An 8,832-nucleotide genomic window follows, 5' to 3' on the forward strand; every position below is an offset into this window, starting at 1 on the left:
ACATGTTTTATTCTGTGTTTCTGTATTTTCCATACCTCTGAGTCAATACTTTGTAGAAGCACTTTTGACAGCGATGACAGCTGTGAGTTTTTCTGGGTTGAGCAACATTTGCCCATTATTCTTTTCAAAATTCTTCAAGATCTGTCAAATTGGTTTTTGATCATTGCTAGACAACCATATCCAGGTCTTGCCATAGATTTTCAAGTAGATTTGCGTCAAAACTGTAAATCGGCCATTTAGGAACATTCACTGTCTTCTTGGTAAGCAACTCCAGTGTAGATTTGACCTTGTGTTTCAGTTTATTGTCCTGCTGAAAGGTGAATTCATCTCCCAGTGTCTGGTGGAAAGCAGACTGAACCAGGGTTTGCCTGTGCTTAGCTCCATTCCGTTTCTTTTTAATACTGAAAAACTCCCAAGTCCTTAATGATTACAAGCATACTCATAACTTGATGCAGCCACCACTATGCTTTAAAATATGGAGAGTGGTACTCAGTAATGTATTCAGGACAAAAAGGTAATTGTTTTGCTACATTTTTTGCTGTATTGCTTTAGTACCTTATTGCAAACAGGATGCATGTTTCGGAATATTTGTATTCTATACAGACTTCCTTCTTTTCACTCTGTCAATTAGGTTAGAACTGTGGAGTAACTACAATGTTGTTGATCCATCTTCAGTTTATCCTATCACAGCCATTAAACTCTGTAACTGTTTTAAAGCCACCATTGACCTCCTGGTGAAGTCCCTGAGTGCTTTCCTTCCTCTCCGGCAACTGAGTTAGGAAGGACACCTGTATCTTTGTAGTGACTGGGTGTATTGATACAACATCTGCAGTGTAATTAATAGCTACATCATACTCAAAGGGACATTCCTTGCCTGCTTTCTTTATTTTTACCCATATATCAATAGGAGCCCTTCTTTGCGAGGCATTGGAAATCTTTCCTGGTCTTTGTGGTTGAATCTGTGTTTGAAATTCACTGCTCGACTGAGTGACCTTACATATAATTGTATGTGTGGGGTAGTCATTCAAAAAACACAATCATTGCACACAGTGTGAGTCCATGCAACTTATTATGTGACTTGTTACGCAAATGTTGTGGAATTCTTATTGACTCAATACATTGTAGCTTTTCATTTTTTATTAATTTTGGGGTATTGTGTAGTGGACCCGTGACAAAAAAATCTCAATTGAATCCATTTTAAATTTAGGCTGTAAGACAACACAATGTCAAGGGGTGTGAATATTTTCTGAAGGCACTATAAGTGCCTTGCTCAAGGGCACTTTGACAAATGTTTCACCTAGTCAACTTGGGGATTCAAAGCAGTGACCTTTCAGTAACTGGCCCAACACTCTTAACCAATAGGCTACCTGCCTCCCCATGACAGGGCCATTTCAGGATGATGATTCCCATTTCTCTACATAAAGAGCCAAATGTGAATAGTTGATCATCTGGTAAAGCAAATGGCCTTAAGTGGGTTATCAAACCCCACTGTGGTTCTCAAAGACTCTACTGGTAATCAACCCAGAGTGAGAAATAATGAAGCCTAAGCAAAGGTTCAGCCAGTCCTATACTGAATCTCTATATGTTGTGTTAGGTAACAATAAAGACGTTATGTTCATTGTGTTCATTCAGGAATGTGCTTTAATTGATATCATCCTCTCATCCAACAACGGCTCCTTTAATTTCTCAAAAGACTGTCTCCTAAAAAAGACCTCTGAGCCAAACGTTTGTTTGTCTCTGACGATGTAATATACAACAGATATTTTTCATCTGTTCTCCATTTGGTATAGAGGTTCACTGGGGTATGGTTAATGTAATGATTATTTTAAGATTAAAGTTAAGTTAAAAGTAGAATATGTGGTGGACCCTCCTTTCTACTCCACAAACCTGGAAGTAATTTGCAATATGTCATGCTGGGGAGCGAGGTATCGGTGGGGATGCACAGAGAGGCGCTCATCTGAAAAACCCTTTCTGACAGTTCCTTGGATAAACTCTGAGCTCTACAATATTTAATGAGTTGCCCTGCGACGCACATGACTGCCCACCCTGGCCAGCCCATGAGCAAATGTGGGGAATGAGTTAGCCAAGCCGAGCCCATCAACTGGCACATGAAAGGGAGGCCCCTTTCTTACCCCACCCCCAATAATGTCCCAATCACAGACTAATATGTGGTTGTCGTAATTCACATATGTCACTTGAACTTCATCAGGCAGGGGTAGGTTGGGAATACGGTGCCATTTGGGATGCAGCCATACAGTAGCTACCACTACAGCTACAGGCAGCCTCTGTATTCAGCAAGGTCAAGGCCACCTGGGCATCTTTCTTTCTGCTGATGCCGTAAGTCATTCATAGGCCTGGTATGGTTCCCAATCAGTGGCAGTTGTCTATCGTTGTCTCTGATTGAGAACCATACTTAGGTAGCCTTTTCCCACCTGGTGTTTGTGGGTGGTTGTTTGCTGTTTTGTGTTTTGTGTTTTCACCTTTCAGGACTGTTTCGATTTTCATTTCTTACATTCACTTTGTTATTTTGTATTTTTGTGTTCTGTTATAATAAATAATCATGGACACCTACCACGCTGCGTTTTGGTCCGATCCTTACAACTCCTCATTCGATGAAGACGAAGATAGTTACAATATATATAGTATTCCTTTGGTGTCAGGATTTGGCCAGGATTGTTCCGGTTTTGGCCACTAGATTGTGCTTTTTGACCCTTTTGTTTTTTCTTGTTTCCAGTTATTATTTGCACCTGTGCCTCGTTTCCCTTGAATGTATTTAAACCCTTAGTTTTCCTCAGTTCTTTGCTCTGTGTTTGAATGTTAGCACCCAACCCCAGCGATGCTGTGAACATTTGTTGCTCTAGTTGGCCTCTCTTGTGGTACTCTGTTTTTGTTCTCGTTTATTTATTTTTGATTATCTTTTGAGGCTCCCGTCCAACTCCTGTCTGCTCATTCCAGTCACCCTTTCCTGGGACAACCACGAGCTTCCTCTTCAAGCCTTGGTAGACTCTGGAGCCGCAGGAAACTTCATGGATGGTATCTGGGCGAAAGGAGAATGGCGTTCCCTCTGAACCTCTAAGGGACCCCATGAGGGTTACAGCGTTGGATAGAAACCCTCTGGGATCTGGACTTGTCACTCGCGTCACTACCCCCTTGCGACTTTCAGTTTCCCAACACCAGGAAGTGATGAACTTTCATCTGATCCCCTGTTCTGAGCTCCCTCTCGTCCTTGGCTGGTCCCTCTCGTCCCTCACATCGACTGGTCTGTGGGCACTGTCAAGCAGTGGGGTCCTACGTGCCAAGCCACTTGTATCTTCCCGAGTTCCCCGAGTTCTCCTCCCGAGTCGCTAGAATCCATCGACCTGTCCCGAGTTCCCGAGTGTTACTATAACCTCAAACCGGTATTTAGCAAGCAGAGGGCCACCATGCTACCACCCCATAGACCTTACGATTGCCCCATTGACCTGTTTCCGGGCACCTGCCCCCCTAGGGGTTGGATCTTTTCCCTATCTCCTCCCGAACAAGCTGCTATGGATACCTACATCAAGGACGCTCTGGCAGCAGGCCTCATTTGTCCGTCCATCTCGCCCGCGGGAGCAGGATTTTTCTTTGTGGCCAAAAAAGACGGTGGATTACGTCCTTGTATCGACTACCGGGGACTCAATGCCATAACCGTCCATAACCACTACCCGCTACCCCTTATGGCCACAGCATTTGAGCTGCTCCAGGAAGCAGCTGTCTTCACTAAGCTTGACCTGCGGAATGCATACCATCTTGTGCGGGTCAGACACGGTGACGAGTGGAAGACCGCTTTCAACACGCCTACTGGTCACTACGAATACTTGGTGATGCCCTTCGTCCTGACCAACGCCCCGGCTGTGTTCCAAGCGCTCATAAACGATGTGCTTAGGGATATGCTTAACATCTTCGTGTTCGTTTACTTGGATGACATTCTCATCTTTTCGAGCTTCCTTCAAAACACACAAAGCATGTCAGACAAGTATTCCTAGATGCCCATTTGTACGTTAAGCAGGAAAAATGTGAATTCCATTCCTCCCGAGAACAATTCCTGGGATTTGTTGTGGAACCCGGTCGAGTCCAAATGGACTCCAGGAAGGTAGTGGCAGTAGCGGATTGGCCCACCCCCATGTCCGTTAAGGAAGTTCAGCGTTTCCTGGGCTTCACAAACTTTTACCGCAAGTTCATCAAGAACTTCAGCTTGGTGGCAGCCCCTCTCTCAGCTATAACCAAGGGTGGCAACGCAAGGTTTCTGTGGGGAAAAGAAGCTGAGACGGCCTTCCAAGGACTCAAGCAGCGCATCCTCTCTGCTCCCATCCTGACACTACTGACTGTGGATTAACCTTTTGTGGTGGAGGTAGACGCATCAGAGGTTGGTGTTGGAGCTATCCTGTCTCAGAGGGGTGAAGACAAGAAGCTCCACCCTTGCACCTTCTTCTCACAACGGCTTACCCCGGCCGAGAGGAACTACGATGTGGGGATCGGGAACTCCTAGCGGTTAAGATGGCATTGAAGGAATGGAGACACTGGCTCGAGGGGGCTTCTCAACCGTTTCAAGTGCTTACGTACCACAAAAATCTGGGGTATATCCAGCAGAACTCCAGACAAGCTCGATGGTCTCTTTTCTTCAATCGATTCCAGTTTATCCTCACCTATCGGCCCGGGTCGAATAATCTCAAACCGGACGCCTTGTCCCGAGTCTACGCTCCTGCCATTCGAGAAGATACTGATATGCCTGTCCTTCCTACCACTAAGATCATTGCCCCGATCGCGTGGCAAGTTGAGGATACCGTGAGACGAACTCAAGCTATCGAACCGGGTCCGAAAGGAGGTCCTGCCAATCGGTTGTTTGTCCCCAAGGCAGCGAGGATCCAGGTCCTTCTGTGGGGGCACTTCTCTCGCCTCACCTGTCACCCGGGAGTAGGTCGCACCTTGGAGTTCATCCAGCGAAAGTGCTGGTGGCCCACCATAAAAGAAGACGTTGCCACTTTCGTCAAGGCCTGTCCCGTGTGCTGCCAGGGCAAATCTTCTCACCTCCGCCCTCAAGGACTCCTTCACCCTTTATCTATTCCCCACCGACCCTGGTCCCATATCTCATTGGCCTTTATTACTGGCCTTCCTCCGTGCCATGGTAATACTACTATCCTAGTCATCATTGACAGGTTTTCTAAGGCGGCCAGGTTCGTCCCCTTGACTAAGTTTCCTTCTCCCAAGGAAACGGCTGAGTTGATAATTAACCATGTGTTCCGAGTCTTCGGCATTCCTCAAGATATGGTTTCTGACAGAGGTCCCCAGTTCTTGATTATCTTTTGAGGCTTTTTTCTGCTGTACCTACCACCTTGTGGATTTACCTTTTGACTTGAAGGATTACCTTTTTCTCTTGGAATTACTTTTGACTTTGTGGATTTATATTTTTGCCTGAAGAACTTTCCTTTTTACTTTATGAACCTCTAGCGTCGAGCAATCCCGTATCCGGGAGCGTAATCATAGCCTCAAGCTCATTAGCATAACGCAACGTTAACTATTCATGAAAATCGCAATTGAAATGAAATAAATATATTGGCTCACAAGCTTAGCCTTTTGTTAACAACACTGTCATCTCAGATTTTCAAAATATGCTTTTCAACCATAGCTACACAAGCATTTGTGTAAGAGTATTGATAGCTAGCATAGCATTAAGCCTAGCATTCAGCAGGCAACATTTTCACAAAAACAAGAAAAGCATTCAAATAAAATCATTTACCTTTGAAGACCTTCAGATGTTTTCAATGAGGAGACTCTCAGTTAGATAGCAAATGTTCAGTTTTTCCAAAAAGATTATTTGTGTAGGAGAAATCGCTCCGTTTTGTTCATCACGTTTGGCTAAGAAAAAACCCCGAAAATTCAGTCATTACAACGCCAAACTTTTTTCCAAATTAACTCCATAATATCGACAGAAACATGGCAAACGTTGTTTAGAATCAATCCTCAAGGTGTTTTTCACATATCTATTCGATGATAAATCATTCGTGGCAGTTGCCTTTCTCCTCTGAACCCAATGAAAAAGTGGACGCAGCTGGAGATTGCGCAATAATTTCGACGGAGAACACCAAGCGGACACCTGGTAAATGTAGTCTCTTATAGTCATAGTCGAGCATCTTTTCGTGACAAAATATCTTGTTTAAAACGGGAACGTTTTTTTATCCAAAAATTAAAAGAGCGCCCCCTATATCGAAGACTTTAAAACACCGTCTGAAGTACTGCTGTGTCTGACTCATCTTCTGGGTTCTGCTGACTATTAGTGGCTCAGTTTCCTAAGTGACTGTTTCTCACACAGGAGACCCGAGTTTGTAACCAGGTCTTGACAGTTGGTGGCAAGAATTTTATATAATCATTTAAATTAAATAACAAGTGTTGAATCAAGTGTTTTTTGTACCAATTCATAAACCATGTGCCATGGAATTGTTACATTAAAAATCTCTTCCCATTTATTTTGCAACCTGTATGCATGCAGCTGTCAACATTTTTGTCCCCAAATTAAACTGGTATATTTTTCTATGTTGACAATTCTTTTCAGCCAATTTGTATCTTTAATATATGATAGGCAAACAAGTTCCTGACCTTCTCCCTTTTCCACTTGCCTCCATTTTTGTGTTAATGCTGCAGTTGGTTGTAAATTTGAATTGAGCAGATATTCCTGTTATGTACTTGAGTGAAGACCCAAAAGCGGTTTTAACAGAAAACAGAGTTCTTTAATGAAAAACAGGAATGGCATAAATCCTCTTCCAACGTAGTCAATGGAACAAAAAGAACGTTAGTATAATGCAGGATGCACCTGCCAGGCGGACTCCGACAGGATAGGACAAGGTGGAAGCAAACGGGACGACAGCTTGCTTCTGGCATCAAAAACACAAACAAGAATCAGACACTGAAAGTAGCAGGAACAGAGAGAGAAATAGAGACCTAATCAGAGGGGAAGAGATAACAGGTGGGAAAGAGTGAATGAGCTAGTTAGGGGAGATGTAGAACAGCTGAAGAATGAGAGACAGAGAAGGTAACCTAAAAAGACCAGCAGAGAGAGACAGAGTGAAGAGAAAGGACAGGAACAGACATAACAAGACATGACAGTACCCCCCCCCACTCACCGAGCGCCTCCTGGCGCACTCGAGGAGGAAACCTGGCGGCAACGGAGGAAATCATCGATCAGCGAACGGTCCAGCACGTCCCGAGAGGGAACCCAACTCCTCTCCTCAGGACCGTACCCTCCCAATCCACTAGGTACTGATGACCACGGCCCCGAGGGCGCATGTCCAAAATCTTACGAACCCTGTAGATGGGTGCGCCCTCGACAAGGATGGGGGGAGGGACGAGCGGAGGCGCGAAGAACGGGCTTAACACAGGAGACATGGAAGACCGGGTGAACGCGACGAAGATAGCGCGGAGAAGAAGTCGCACTGCGACAGGATTAATGACCTGAGAAATACGGAACGGACCAATGAACCGCGGGGCCAACTTGCGAGAAGCTGTCTTAAGGGGAAGGTTCTGAGTGGAGAGCCATACTCTCTGACCGCAACAATATCTAGGACTCTTGGTCCTACGCTTATTAGCGGCCCTCACAGTCTGCGCCCTATTACGGCAAAGTGCCAACCTGACCCCCTTCCAGGTGCGCTCGCAACGCTGGACAAAAGCCTGAGCGGAGGGGACGCAGGACTCGGCGAGCTGAGATGAGAACAGCGGAGGCTGGTACCCGAGGCTACTCTGAAAAGGGGATAGACCGGTAGCAGACGAGGGAAGCGAGTTGTGGGCGTACTCTGCCCAGGGAGCTGTTCTGACCAAGACGCAGGGTTACGAAAAGAAAGACTGCGTAAAATGCGACCAACAGTCTGATTGGCCCGTTCGGCTTGACCGTTAGACTGGGGATGAAAGCCGGACGAGAGACTGACGGAAGCCCCAATCAAACGGCAAAACTCCCTCCAAAATTGAGACGTGAACTGCGGGCCTCTGTCGGAAACGACGTCAGACGGAAGGCCATGAATTCGGAAAACATTCTCGATAATGATCTGAGCCGTCTCCTTAGCAGAAGGGAGCTTATCGAGAGGAATGAAATGAGCCGCCTTAGAGAATCTATCGACAACCGTAAGAATAACTGTCTTCCCGCTGATGAAGGCAGTCCGGTGATAAAATCTAAAGCGATGTGAGACCACGGTCGAGAGGGAATGGGAAGCGGTCTGAGACGGCCGGCAGGAGGAGAGTTCCCAGATTTAGTCTGCGCGCAGACCGAACAAGCGGCGACAAATCGACGCGCGTCACGTTCCCGAGTGGGCCACCAGAAACGCTGGCGAATGGAAGCGAGCGTACCCCGAACGCCGGGGTGGCCGGCTAACTTGGCAGAGTGGGCCCACTGAAGAACGGCCGGACGAGTAGGAACGGGAACGAACAGAAGGTTCCTAGGACAAGCTCGCGGCGACGGAGTGTGAGCGAGTGCTTGCTTTACCTGCCTCTCAATTCCCCAGACAGTCAACCCGACAACACGCCCCTCAGGGAGAATCCCTCGGGGTCGGTGGAGACCTCAGAAGAACTGAAGAGACGAGATAAAGCATCAGGCTTGGTGTTTTTTGAGCCCGGACGATAAGAAATAACAAACTCGAAACGAGCGAAAAACAGAGCCCAACGAGCCTGACGCGCATTAAGTCGTTTGGCTGAACGGATGTACTCAAGGTTCCTATGGTCAGTCCAAACGACAAAAGGAACGGTCGCCCCTCCAACCACTGTCGCCATTCACCTAGGGCTAAGCGGATGGCGAGCAGTTCGCGATTACCAACATCATAGTTACGTTCT

Source organism: Oncorhynchus masou, chromosome 11, assembly GCF_036934945.1.
Source record: "Oncorhynchus masou masou isolate Uvic2021 chromosome 11, UVic_Omas_1.1, whole genome shotgun sequence".
In the NCBI taxonomy this organism is placed as follows: domain Eukaryota; kingdom Metazoa; phylum Chordata; class Actinopteri; order Salmoniformes; family Salmonidae; genus Oncorhynchus; species Oncorhynchus masou.